Below are 13,564 nucleotides of genomic sequence, written 5' to 3' on the forward strand. Positions count from 1 at the left end.
AGACTCTGAAACATCCGAAACCTGCTCAAAACTCCCCAACTCTGGTTCCACCCTAGGCCTCTTATCAGGAGGGGGCAAAGAACCTCTAATCAAAGTAATTAAATCTTCTGCCATTTTGAGCATGTGCTTCTTGGGCACAGATCCTGAAGAACTAGGAGTGACACCAACAGAAGCTAAACCTGGCCTGCCTCTGGGAGAAGCCTTGGAAACAGAAGGAGAGGGCCTAACCACCCTAGGAAGGGAGGGGAGTACAGTAACCTGAGAAGCCCCTTCAGCCTGACCTGCCTCCTGACAGGCCACATCCTGCAATATCAAAGTCTCCCCCTGGGACTCCAGAGAAGCCTCACGTGGAACCACCGGTTCCACTGATGCCTCCAAAGAACCGGCGTCCGGTACGGATGACTCTTCTTGCCTGGGTTTAGCTGCTTTGTCTTTGCGCTTCTTCGAAGAAGCGGGCGTCGGAGCATCCGACGGCATATTGTAATTGCACCGCTTCCCGAAGACCAACCTGGCACAATCTAACCTTCGCTTAATAGTGCGCTTATTAAACCTAGCACAAAAGCGACACCCAACAACGTCGTGCTCAGGCCCCAAACAAGGAATACACAAAGTATGATAATCTCTATGCGGTATCTGCTTCCCACAAGAAATACAGTTATTCACTTTTTCTGACATCCGGTAAACCACTGAGGCAAGAAAAAACTAAAATATTCCCCAACGGGGTACTTAGCCAACTCTGACTCGGTCTGAAACTCCGAATTCGAAAAATTTCAGAACGCCGAACGGCACTTGCAACGCTGCTTCTGCATCGGACCATGCGGCAAAAAAGACTGAGGATATGACGTCGGTCATGCGCATTTGTACCCTGACGTCCTGATGTCAGTCTTAAGCACCTTGACCGACGTCAGCCTAATACTTTGATATTCGGGCCGACCGAGGACAGCGGACTACCCAAGTGTAAGGACTGCAGCAATGTGAGATGAAGAACATCTACTGTTATGTACTAAATATATTAAAAATGACACTTTACTGTGTCAAATATTTGGTGCATACCTGTGTTATTTTGTCTCATGATTAAATTATAGAAACTATGAAATCCAAATTGTGACCCAAAAGGAACCTTTATCAAGCAACTAAATAATATGCTACAGGACTGAGGCAATTGTCAGTATGCCTCGTGTTTTTTTCTTTACAATTTTCACAACTTAAAATTGCCCTGCAGTGGCTTAAAATGTTCATGTCTCCTACATAATTTATTTAATTCGATACCTTTTAAAACAAAAAATTCAACACATTCTGAAACTGAGATGGCAAGCCTTACACATTTCCTTTCTGAAATGCCACAGGTAGCAAGTTCTTCATTTACACGTCAAAGAAATAATATTGGCAAAACTGGATGCTGTTTGTCCTTTTAAATGACATCTTAGGTTGCACTGGCACATTTTAAAGGTAGTTCTTGATCTTTGTGACAGTACAAATATCCAAACACAAGGCAAGTCGTTAGCAGTAGAACAGGGTCCTTGAATAAAAAAGAAAGATACAATTTCCACAATAACATCCAACAGACCCCACAATGGCTGTATCTGTAGAAAATTTATTTAGTGGTATATTGTAATGTATGTATTTTTGATATATATATATTTTTATAGAATGTCTTTTAACTGACAAGGATGTATAGCATATATTTTTAAATTGTTAGCTCTTAGTAATGATGTATTAGCCTTGAAGGAAGGTGCATTCAAGTTAATAATTGCTGACTGATGATTGGTTGTTTTTTTAACTAACGTGGATATATAAGTGCTAGATGTTTTATTAGTAACAGGTCTGATGAAGTGGTGTATCTATGCCACGAAAGCACTCACCAAATAAATTTTCTACAGATTTTACCTATGTGGAAGCTTACAGCAAATTTTATATCTACAGATGCAGCCATTGTGGGGTCTATTGGATGTTATTGTGGACTTTGTGACAGTACATTTATGTGGAAATAGGACCAGAATAAACATACCGCTTTGCACATTACTGTACCCTGATGCACAGCCCAGTCTTACATATCTCTTAGCCTGCATGTCATGAATGTTTGTGTCACATTAAATAATATGTGAAGTGATGTGCCTCTCTCTCATCCTGCAGGGTTGGCGTGTATTATACATGGCTTTATCTACTGGAGCTACATTGTGTTATGTGCCTCTCTATGCCAGTTGGGTTTACAGCACTGAATACTAAATACTTGATTACCACTCTGTCATGTGTTTCCGTCATCTGTGTCCACAGAAGTGTCTGGGTAAAACTCTGTCACTGTTGGTTGCTCTTCCTTTTTTTCTTAGAACAAGCTAAAACAGGTCAGTTTGGAATTCATCTGGTAAAATACAATGAAATAAAATAATGTAGAAACAGCCATTATTTCTAAAAGTCTAGATGATGATAAACTATAGTACTGAAGCCTGTGGGCATTTCTATGCTCAGTGAACCTCCTTTGTACTTTTAAATACCAGTTTTACCTTTTTTTTTTTTTTTTCATAAAGCATTTTTTTCTCAGGTACAAGAACAAAACATCCGAGCAGTGTATGGAGACGGGACTGTGTGTGCATTTAATAAATACAGAAAATAAAGTGCAGCTGTCTCTCTAAGAGAATACCACATCTGTGCAATTCTTGTCTCATGTCTTGCACAGAAAACTCCTGACAGAGTGGTGCCATGCCATCAGCAAGAGTGCTTCTTTCTATACTCTGTAATGGCCTTCCACAGCTTGCAAATTACCCCTCCTCTGAAAAGGAAACAAAATTCACCTTACTACCAAATTTAAAAAAAATACAATACAAAATTCATCCTACTATGAAATTAAAAAAAATGCAATAAAAGGCATCAGTTTCACAATTTTCATACCAAATGCACAAAGCAGCTCTGTAATCAAACCCCTTCATCTGTTAGGTTATGATAATACTGATGAAAAGGAAGAGCAAAATTCTCTGTGGATGGTAGAGAGAGAGACTACAACATGCTAAACAATGAAATGCTATACTTCCAGGCCATGCAACAGCATTAGCAAGGAAAATTCAAAACCACAAGGAAGAAAGAGTTTTTTGTTTGTTATACTTTTATGAACAAGATTTTATGCACATGCAAGCACCTTTGTGTGAAAGAAAAACTGACAAAAATGTTGTAAAGGTTACCCGATTACTAGATAATGTACTGAAAAGATAACCATACAAGCAACAGTTTAAAATCTACTTCTGACACAAAAAGCACAACCTAAGCAAACCTGTGTAAATACACATATAGCTTGTAGCAATCGTCTTGTCTACTTGTGTTGTTTTTCACGTCCTATACTTGTGAGCTTTTTAATCTCTCCATTTACATACTGTGTGACTAAGCAAGTCAGATCACCGTTCCTAGGTTCAGCCTGGAAAGATGGGCTTTTCTAGTGGATTGTTTCTTGTTAACAAATTAAAAAATAAAATAAATAAATAAAACATGCAGGTTAATCTGTTCTACTGATGATAAAAGGTCTCCACAAACTGTGTCAGTTTTTAGCTTTGTCCAGATTAGATTTACCAAGGAACAGCAGCAAATGCCGACTCAAATCTTTGTGCTGACAGCATTTTTACTAAGTGCATGTGTGCGTGTGTCAAGGGGCAATAGGTCTCTCTAGAACAATACAGAACGCCAATGTTTTAAATTGTTGTTTGGGAAGCTTTTAAGAATCTTTTGGCACATCAGATCAGAGTCTGTGTTTAACATCTCACAAGTCACAGAAAAAACATATCTGAAGAGTGCAGCATCCCTCATAAGTTACACTACATCATTAGAAGTGGTGGTTAAACTACCTGAGTGGACGTCCTAAGTGGCTGTTGAAGCAAAAGAATCTACTAACTTCGGACCTAGTTTCAAGGTCAAGTATGCAATCAGCTGCCATACTGCCACTATAAAGATGTGACAACTTGCTCAAGTGGTTGCAAAGAGGCACAAGTGTTGCAGAAGGCACCAGCAAACATATTTACATAGCAGAGACATGAATGGCCATAAACATGTTATTTATATAGCACAGACAATCAAACATGTTATTTACATAGCACAGACAAACGAACATAAACATGTTATTTACATAGCACAGACATGAATGAACATGTTTAGGATAGGAAAGCTACAGCATGAACGACTTCTACTGGCTTGCCATATGTTGCTTATAATGCAGCTTCAAACTCAAATCTAGATTTAACATCTCGGCTTGCATTCAAAATACCACCATGTGAAAACGAATGCTATATGCAGCATCTGAGCCTTAACAAAAGCATCACAGCAGGCTGAGATCTCTTGATTTTATGTACCTTACTTTGATTTATCAGTCTATTATACCACCATCCTAGGTTATGCAGACATAAAGGTTTCTAATTCAACTTGGTTTCTTACATGTTTGGTAGAAAAGAAAACATTAAACTTCAGAAAATACTACCCGTTTCAAACTGCTGCTGACAGGGATTTGTTAATGTTACAGCACTTTCTGGTACATTCAAGGTAATAAAGCCAAAGCCACCCCCCCATGTAGACATGCCATGTTTTGCCTTTTTCTGAGCTCATCAGTACAGCATAACTGATGATTTGCCTGGGTCTTTCTTGTGTTTTTTACTGAATGGTTTGTCTGCGTGACCTTTTTACCCTTTGGTTTAGATGTTATTTGGGATATTTTGCATGCACTCATGTTTAAAGACATCAGGCTTGAGTTTAAGCTCTGCGTTTCCAAAGTATTGCACGAATGCAACAGCTGAAAGACTAGTATGTCCCCGAGGTGGCTTGCATACATCCCACTGGCCTCCACTGCAAGAGGCCTAAGGTATTTGTACTGGGAAGACCATGGTTGGGTCTTGTTTACAGTATCAGTAATGAAGGAGTCAGCAAAGCTGTTGGAGTGATTGAACTTAGTGCAGCTAAATACAGTGGCAGCTATAACAAGCATGCCTACAAAGGGAGCTGTAGGGGGTCACATAACCCTTATTACCTGCAGCACAGTGGGGGTCCTGCTGTATGGCCTCCACACCTTTAACAAATAACTATGTAGTGATAACACTGATATAGTACGTCTTGTACAGCTACACTTAATAGCCCATACAATCTGAAGTGACTGCGACAGAAGTGGGATAGGACATTTATGTGTAGGGTCAGATAAAGCCTGAACTCCAGTAGTTTGTGCTCTGGAAGACCCCTGGAGACTCTTCTTTTGAGTACTCTTGAGATTAAAAATGAATGAAAAAATAAACATTAATTTCTTCTCTGATATCTGCTTTTTACCATTCTGGTGGAGCTTCCCACCATACCAGGACTCAGTGAGTGCAAGGCACAGAAACTAATCCTGGGTGGAATTGTATTCCACTGCATGAGATACACAACATCTAGACATATGGACAATTAAAAGGAGTTCCAGTTCACCTACAACATGTCTTTGGAACATGAAATAAAATTGCAGTTCAAAGCAAAAATCCACATGGACATGCAAAACTCCACAGAGAAGGAATCCTACATGCAACCCAACCATGCTTAAAAGAAAAATGGACAGCATTACAAAAGAATAATCAGGCAATAATATCTTTCACTCAAATCTACTAAAACCATATCATTTTACAACAAAACTCTTTATTAAAGGGAACACTGATTTCACTGAAGCTAGATTGCAGCAGTGTTGTGAAAACACAGAGTCCTGGTATGGTAGGAAGCTCCACCAGAATGGTAAAAAGCAGATATCAGAGAAGAAATGAATGTTTATTTTTTCATTCATTTTTAATCTCAGAGCACTCAAAAGAAGAGTCTCTAGGGGTCTTCCAGAGCACAAACTACTGGAGTTCAGGCTTTATCTGACCCTACACATAAATGTCCTATCGCATGAATGTGAAACCATGTAAAACACCATGTATTTTCATTAAACTAGTCATTCATGCTTACTATAAATAAATCCATTGCTTATCAATTCATTTTAAGAATAAACTGATTAAATATATAGTTTGAACTGCTAAAGCAGATGTGCAAGCAGGACCACATTTTGGCAGAATCTTAACCTGCAACATAAACTCAGCACACTTTATGCATTTTTGACTCGTATTCTCGGTTAGAGCGTCTCCTGTGTGGCGACATGCGTGAATGGGCGTTCCTTCGTTGAAGGTTAGGCCCGGCAAGCCAGCACATCAAAATCTACTGCCAATCATTAGCGGACCAGAGTTCCGCTGTGGCGACCCCTAACTGGGAAAAGCCGAAAGAAACAAACAAACTGTCATGCCAAATTTATGAAGTTAATGGCATACTCCTAGGTATAGTACACCACGTTCTACCAGTATGACAAAGTAAAAAAGCACTCAGCACAAGTACAGCATGACTGGTAACTGTGTGCACTAATTACTGCTGGCTTACTTAATGGATTTCCAAAATCCCCACACATAGCATATGTACACGGAATGCTTTTAGTCTGGTACTAACACCACCTTAGTATCTGAGCTTGCCAGCCAAGAAGCTTTGCTGTTTGCATTGTACTGTGAGGGACAGAAAGCAAAATGTCAACCAGCAGATGGCAAACATGGCAATTAGGCCAGACAGCAAGTGGTTTTAACAGCATTCATTTCATGCCAGCAACGTCTGGAACATAAGTTCATTCATACATGCATTCATTCATTACCCATACAACAGAAGTCCTGAAAATATTGTTGCTAGGCCTGGTATTAATGCAGTCTGGTTAGGCATAGAAAGCTTTTAGCCCAGATTTTCAGAAAAGTGCACTATTGTTTACAGAAGGAGAAAAAATAAAGGCAGCAATAACAAATCAAATTAAAAAGTTAATAACGTTGATGTTATGTCTCTCTAAACAAGAAATTAATAGTACTTCGCTTAGAGATGTACCTGAAAATACAAACTATGAATGCCATACTGTTGGAAATTACTATGCTGCACTACATATGGATAATATAAATAATGTTATGGTAACAAGCAGAACTAGCACCAGACGGTAAAGCCTTAACAACAATTTCACAGAGACTTGACAGATTTGGATCTTTACTTCAAAAGTAGACTAGGCAATAACCTACTAGTCAAAAACAACATGTTGTAACAGCAGAGTCGTCAACTAGCCTGCTAATTGAAATAAAGGCCTATTGAAACCACAAAAACAAGTACACAGATGCATAAAAACACATACTCCCCATGCATCTCTGTTCAGTACCATACACCCACACAACAAGCTTCTAACCTAGCTGGTAACCTCACCACATTCAAAACAAACAATAAACAATGCTCTGAGATCACACTCATTTTGGGCCAAGTGCCACTTGAAACGCAGTTGCACAAGCACCAGTGCCGCTTGAGATAGAGTTACGCAAGCATCCACCTTATTCACTCACTACACAAACATGCTTTTCATACACATCTCCTACCTACAAATACACCCACACACAATTAGGGTTTGATCATTACTACAACATACTAAACCAGTACATACTGCAAGCATTTGACCATGTGTATTGCAACCCCCATACAAGTACACAGCACTACCTTTCAACAACTCACTACAACCTCACTTGCAAAAAAAATCCACCTCACAAGCCTTAATCCACCTGTATAAACATACTCACAGACATACTTGTGCATACATACAAACTCAGCATCTGTCTTATATAGAAATAAGCAGCTACTATGTATAGCAGATGCCATACATTCTCCAAAAAAAAATTATACAGACACATTTTATTTATATATATATATATATATATATATATATATATATATATATATATATATATATATATAATGTGTGTGTGTGTGTGTGTATGTATCTATACACACACACATACATACACACACACACACACACACACACACACACACATATACACACACACACACACACACTTGTGTGCATGTGTACGGGTGCCCTTAATTTGAAGTTTAGATGGATGATTTTCATTTGATTCTGCATTACATCAAACATGTTTGATGTATGCAGAATCAAGTGAAAATGGATCATCTGTGTATTTGATTATGTGTGAATATGTGCGCGTCTAAGTGCAGGATTTGGGTTCTGGCAACATTCGTGCCAGAGTGTAAACAGTGGAGTAAGGAGTTTTTCCTTATTCTCCGCAGCTGTTTGATCTCAGAGTTAGTATACTTAATTAGCAATGGGTGTGTGTGGGTTGGTCACTGCCCCCGTACGTGGGTGCAAGGTGACTTGCACTCCCCCACAATAATACTTTTTTGTTTTTTTTGATGGGTTTTTGACATTTCTATCAAATCAATATAGTGTGTTCACTATAATGAAATAATGGAGTGATATTTGATATTTCAATATAGACCCTGTGTATACATACAGACAGACAGATAAATAGCTAATGGGGTCTATGTACTTTGGTTGAAAACTAATTTGACTGAAACTCAAATGGTTGAACACAACTGACTGAAAACCCGTTTGGTTAAAACCATGTATGACTGAATCAAAATTGCGATAAAGGTGTAGATGTCTATAAACAGTATATGATGGTGTTGCTTCTGGTTATAGGACTTATTAGGGAAGTAAGACTAGAACAGTATATGTGTATTGGTAATGGCCACTTGTCATGCTGTACCCCCCAGATTTGTAGATATGTCAGTGCACCATCGATCTATATATATATATATATATATATATATATATATATATATATATATATATATATATAAAATGAGAGAGACATATTCAATTTCAACCACTGGGACCCAATGGAACATCAGTCAACTATTGTCTACAATAAAATGGACAATGCCTAACTTGTAAAATGTGCATCTTAAAATTAGCAGAAATACTCAAAACCATCTATCAGAGATCAACAAAACAGACAACTACAAAAGCAATTTAACCACAAAAATTGCCAGATATATCTTGACACAGGGATCCTCTATATGGAAAACTCTAACATATGTTTTAGGTAAGCATACAAAAAGCCTTAACATATTCCAGAACAGTGACAGTGGTTTCATTATGAAACCTCAAAATTTCACTATGCTGAAGCTCTGATCATGGAAGACCAGAGAATGGAAGTACTGAAATATTGAACCTTGTGAATGGAGATCACCAAACAGTGCAAAACGAAAACTTTACCGTTCTGTTCACTGTAGTGCGATCGCGGAGTTGGTATATTTAAGTAGCAGTGGCTGTAAGGGGGGCTTGCCCCCCCCTTCAAAAATGTGAAATGAGAAATTTGTATGTTTTAGTTTTTTTTTGGTGTTTTTGATTCGATATTTCAGTACTTCGATCCTCTGGTCTTCCACGATCAGAGGTTTGATTAACTGAAATTTCAAGGTTTCATTGTGAATCTGCGACAGTAACATTTGAATTTCAGCTGCTGACTATAACTGTATAATAAAATTACAGTTGCAACATACACACAACTGCAACAATGACTGGAAATCATTTGTCAAAGTCTTTAGTCATGAGAATATCACTGATAAACCATAATTTAGGAAATATTTCAAAAAGCACAAAAATATACTTTAGCTTTGGTGGCTTTTATTCAAAGAAGGGTGATCAGCAGGATGCACGTACCCCCTAGTTTCCAGAAATCAATTCGGTGTTGAAACGGTAGGCAGTTCTGCACAAAAGGTTCAGTAGAGAAGCCGTAGCACAGGAGTGTGTGAGGAGCAGGTATGAATTATAAGTCAAATTCAGCCACAGTGTGTGTGTGTGTGTGTGTGTGTGTGTGTGTGTGTGTGTTTTTTTTCCTGAGGTGTCGAGTGTATCAGGACAGCAGATTCAGAGATGCACTTTTTTGGTGTCACCATCAGTCCCAATCTGAATTAATTGACAAATCCTTCAGCACAGAAAAGAATAATAAAACAAACAATAGCCAAAAACTGAGAAAAACAAAAATAAAACAATAAAAACACCAAGCTATATAAGAAATGACAAACCCTCATTTAATAGTTTAGCACTTTCATCTTCAACATAGCAGTCAGGAAGAATCCCAAAGCAACTGCAAAATGATGTGAGCAAAAGAGGTATTTTCTGTGATCTCAGGAAATGTGATTCAGAGACATGTTTAGCCTCAATGAGGAAAGACCATATTATTGGTTGATTTGCATGTCTCTGAATTATGTGGCATTACTGCTCATGTTAATCAACACGTTCCTGCAGTAATCATTTTGCTGGCACCCCATGCTTCACATTGTCACAGGCACTCCTTCATTCACCCTCCCACAACCATGCAGAACACACCAGGGCACACGCCTATACCTCTCAACTGTACTTGAGCTTACAGAATGTTCCTGATGTTGCCTCTTATTGTTTTCCCTGTTCCTTGTAAATAATTACGGATTATTACAGTCAATAATGCCAAATATTAGAGTTTCATTCTTCTTAATATTCAGAAAATGCATTGTGATGCAAGACATGTTGTTCTATCAAATTTTTAAGTGACAATATGTAAAAAGTCTCCCTGGTGTTATTAGTGTTCCTTCCAGCTCTGTTCTGAAACCTTGAGTACATGTAGAGAAGCATGTGACTCAAAACATGCATGAGTGTGCACACACAAACATACGTATGTCTCAGCTATCTCTTATTTTACATAATGTTTCTGATTTTGCCTCTCAAACCTGCCATGCCCATTACAGTCAATAACAGACTTTAGCATTTAATACTTATTGTTCAGAATATGCTCTGTGATGCCAAACCTGTTGTGCCATTAACTTTTTACATGACTTAGAAAAATCTTGTATCCCCACCCTCAAATAATGCTTACTGTTCAAAACATGCTTCATGTATCAAAACCCATTTTCTATTAAATTTGTTCAGAAAAGGCTAAGTGCTGCAAAATCCAAGCTCAATGATTTATAGTAATACTTCAAAGCCCCTGGTGTCTAGCGTTCCCTAACCCTCCCAATACTATAGGCTTCATTTGTTAGTCTAGGAAGGTTTGGGGATATAGCAGCCACCTCCCCCCCACACACACACTCTCTCAATCACAAATTCATGCAGATTGTGACATCTCTCCTCTGGGCCAGTAATCAAGGAGCCTCAATCCTTACCACTGACAAAGATGGGGAATGTTCACTTAGAACAAAGGTGGATACACACAGTATTTTCAGATACAGCTCTCTGCACCAAGCACAATTTCCCTAAAGAGCACAAAGGGAGCACAATCCAGATCTGGGGCTAGACTTCCTCTCTAGGCACCAAATAAGCCCTTCACCTTTCTCTCTGCAGAAACCAGTGCTCTGTGTCCCTGTTCCAAGCAGCTGGCTCACACACACACATTTGATTTTCAAACACACCTGGGAAAGGCTGGCAAAGATTTACTAGCTATGCCACCTCCACTCAGACTATAAGGTAGATTCACTGCCACCAGCCAGCTACTTTTAAGGCTCTTACCAGGGTACCCACTTAATTTTAGTAATTGTTATACAAATCATAGTGTTTCCAAGGAGCAAGACATTCAAAAGCATGAAGCCTACAATGCCACCAAATAAATGCAATTTTCTCAAAGGTTAAACTATTTTCTAAATGACCAGCCACAATGAAAGGTATAGATATATTTAATAATAAATAATAAAATAGAAAACAAGAAAATGCTATATATCGATTTACAATAAACACAACAGTGAGTTATAATTCACAGAAAATATAAAAACAACACAGATGGAAAGATTCAGACATACAGTGGATATAAAAATTTACACACCCCTGTTAAAATGCCAGGTTTTTGTGATATAAAAAAATGAGACCACAATAAATCATTTCAAAAATTTTCCCACCTTTAATGTGACCTATAACCTGTACAATTCAATTGAAAAACAAACAAATTTGTTAGGGGAAAAATATAAAAAAAAGTACAATAAGCTGGTTGCATAAGTGTGCACACCCTTAAACTAATACGTTTTTGAAGCACCTTTTGATTTAATTACAGCATTCTGTCTTCTTGGGTAGGAGTCTGTCAGCATGGCACATCTTGACTTGGCAATATTTGCCCACTCTTCCTTGCAAAAGCTCTCCAAATCTGTCAGATTGCAAGGGCATCTCTTGTGCACAGCTCTCTTCAGGTCACCCCACCGATTTTCTATTGGATTTAGGTCTGGGCTCTGGCTGGGCCATGTGGGCCATTCCAAAACTTACATTTTCTTCTGATGAAGCCATTCTTTTGTTGATTTGGATGTATGCTTGGGGTCATTGTCGTGTTGAAATGTGAAATTCCTCTTCATCTTCAGCTTTTTAGCAGATGCCTGAAGGTTTTAGGCCAAAAGTGGCTGGTATTTGGAACTGTTCATAATTCCCTCCAACTTGAATAAAGCCCCAGTTCCAGCTGAAGAAAAGCAACCCCAAAGCATGATACTGCCACAACCATGCTTCACCATAGGGATGGTTTTGTTTTGGTGATGCGAAGTGTTGTTTTTGTGCCAAACGTACCTTTTGGAATTGTGGCCAAAAAGTTCAACCTTAAAAAAAATGAAGAGATATTCCCTTTTGCTGCGGTGAACTGTCCAATAAATAATCCACACACCAAAAGACAGCTAGTTCACCCAGGCTAACACTGTGCTGAAAAGCAAATAAACTGTCTGTACAATCCAATAATAAAAATTCTGTTAAAATCCAGAATTTAATGAAAAGAATGAAATAAAACGAAATAAGAACAAAAATAATAAAATGTAAGTCCCTTGTCCAACGATAAGTGCTTTTGAATAGTTCTTCTTCAGATCGTATAATCAAATGGGACATTCATCTGTATATATAAGCCAGTCAGAATTATTCACCCAATGAGAATATCAACACCAAAGTTCCAGCCAAACCATGTTTGGATTTCTCCATCTGATTTGCATAAACCAAGTTAACAGTCCCATTTTCTAAATGGATGCCTCACACAGCTCGCTAATGTTCAGTACTAATGAAATATGCAAAGTAGGTGATGTTAGTAACCAATAGCACTTCCAAAAGAAGTAACAGGTGAAGCAGCCAGCTTTCATGTATACTTAGAAGCATGCCTCATACCAGTGTATTGGAGTCAGAATATGCAAAATAGGTGAACTAAACAGCTAACAGTGGTTTCCAAGAAACAACAAAACACAAATCTGCTAGCCTTCATGTATTCCTATTAAAAAACTTGTTAAATAATCCCAGAAGCAGTTTTTTACATATTTCTAATATTCAATAGAGGAAAAATGGCACGAACAATAAATGAATGATCTAAGAAGCCAATAGTGGCTTCCAAGGAGTGGCAGAAAACAAATCTGCTGACTTTCATAAATTCCTATTATGAAACTTCTTTTCTTTTATCTAATTAACCCAAAAGAAGTTTTTCACATATCTCTGATGTCCAGTAATGGGGATGACAAAAAAATGTATAGTAGTAAACATCGCTATCGATAAAAGATAGGCGATGTCATTACTAAAATTTCATTTCCTAAAACAGGGATATGGCAGGACAATTGTTGAGCGACAATAAATGTCAAGGCTCCATGTCTTGCATGGCCACATTTGTATCGTGATAAATTTACATGGTGACTGCCTATAAGTTTTTCCTGAGAAGAGTATAAGTATGTTATTTCACTCTAGCAATGTATGCAAGTTTCA

The 13,564-nt window shown here is 38.1% G+C and overlaps 1 long non-coding RNA gene across 1 annotated transcript in view; it reads right to left on the reverse strand.

Moving 5' to 3' along the window:
- Nucleotides 1–957: 957 nt before the first annotated feature.
- LOC122806193 overlaps nt 958–13,564 on the reverse strand; it is a 100,711-nt gene continuing 88,104 nt past the window's right edge. Inside the window, exon 3 of the long non-coding RNA XR_006365488.1 lies at nt 958–2,767. This is a non-coding gene — a long non-coding RNA (uncharacterized LOC122806193). The remainder of the gene's footprint in view (nt 2,768–13,564) is intronic.

Source organism: Protopterus annectens, chromosome 1.part1 (assembly GCF_019279795.1).
Source record: "Protopterus annectens isolate FY-2018-M chromosome 1.part1, PAN1.0, whole genome shotgun sequence".
Taxonomy (NCBI): Eukaryota; Metazoa; Chordata; order Ceratodontiformes; family Protopteridae; genus Protopterus; species Protopterus annectens.